The following is a 1721-nucleotide window of genomic DNA, read 5'->3' on the forward strand; positions in this document are numbered from 1 at the left end:
CCACACACCTTGCCCACGGCGGGCAGAGCCCCCCATCCCAGGGGTGGTGGGAGCTGGGCACGGCAGGGGTGGCAGAGGAGGGACCCTGGACTTTGTGGGCTCTGCAAGGGGAGCTGCTTGGTCTGGGGGGGGTTGTTTCTGGGGTGAAACACCCACAGATCGGGAGGAGGAACTGGTGGAGGACAGTTGGGCACACATGTCTCAGCCGTGAGGTGAGACGAGATGGGGCATCTCCCTTCCAGAGCCCAGCCAGGCCCCATGCAAAAAGAAAAACCGGATCCCCCTCCCTCATCAGGAGGTTTCGGCTGCCGACGTTACTAATTCCTTGCAGGGAGAGCTCTTTGGAGGGCAATATCTGCCAGGCAGGTGTTCTGGCCCAGCAGCCTGTGGAGGTGTCAGCAGGCCTTACAAATGGGCCCCGGGCTCCTCCGCCGGCTCCCCGGGGAGCTCAGGTGCCCTGGTATCCAGTGACAAATTCCTCCTGCCACCTCAATGTGCTAACTTAGGCAAGACCCACTTTCCTGCCTCCTAACGAGCTCCAGCTTGCACACCCCGCTAACGACTCAGCACCCTCTCGCTGCTCCTGGAGGCTGGGGGAGAGGCTGTTTTTGCAGCTCAGGCTCTCAGAGAGGGTCCGTGGGGCCGGGCTGTGGGGCACGGTGCACACACCTGGCACACACACGTGAGACAGAGGGGGAAATCACCTCCTTCCCCATGGGCACGGCTGGGCAGGGAGCGGTGGTGTCCCCGCAGCTCAGCCGGAGCAGAGTGGGGGTCCCGGGTCGGGGCAGCCAGAACAACCCCCCAGCACGGAGCCCCCCTCTCTCCCCCCGAGGGGCTGAGTTTGTTCCTCGGCCCCGAGCTGAGCCCACACGTCCCAGAGAAGATTCCTCTTCACCAAATCCACGGGATGCCCCCGTCCAGCGAGGAAAGCCCAAATTCCAGCACCAAAACCCCTGGGGAACGGCGCTGAGCAGGGAACGGGGGGGCTCCCGGGAGCATCCCGGGCTCCATCTCGGCAGGGGATGGTTTAGTGCTGGGGATCGCCCGGGGCTGCACCCCCAGGACACAGCTCTCGGGGTCCAGCAGCCGCTGCCGGGGCGCAGCCTGGAACCGGGCACGGGACCCCCCATTCCCTGCTTTTCCCCCTCCCACCCAGGCACAGCCCCGGGGCTGGCACCGCTGCTCCCTCCCGGCGCTGCGGCGGGTTCCCAGGGGACCTGCCCCGTCACCCCGTCGGGGGGGACCCCCGTCCCGGAGGCTCCGGGGGACCCCGGGCACATCCAGCGAGGGGCCAGCGGCAGAGCGGGACGGCGACCGGGGCTCCGGGCGGGGGCCACCGGGACGGGGCTCACGGTGCCCGGGCCACCCCGGAGAGCGAGCCCCATCCCCGGGGACGCGCTCACCTCCGCGCACCGGAGCCGCCGGCAAGAAGCCGCCGCCGGGCTCAGCCCCCGCCGCTCGCCCCCCGGGGCTCCCCGCTCGCCCCCCCGGCGGCGGAGCTCCCCCGTGGCACCGGGAGCGGCGGGGGAGCGGGTACCGCCGACACGTGTGTGTCCCCCCCACCCCCGCCAAACACTCCCGGAGAAACTTCTCCGGTGGAGCCGGGGGGGCCGGTGCCCGGCGCTGGGGCTCGCTCGGAGCGACGGCAGCTCCACGGTTCCTCGTTCTTTCCTCCCTCCCTCCCCCGCGGGCACCGGCAGCTCCCGGCCAAACCCCCC

The sequence above is a fragment of the Calidris pugnax genome, unplaced genomic scaffold (assembly GCF_001431845.1).
Source record: "Calidris pugnax isolate Ruff unplaced genomic scaffold, ASM143184v1 scaffold113, whole genome shotgun sequence".
Classification (NCBI taxonomy): Eukaryota; Metazoa; Chordata; class Aves; order Charadriiformes; family Scolopacidae; genus Calidris; species Calidris pugnax.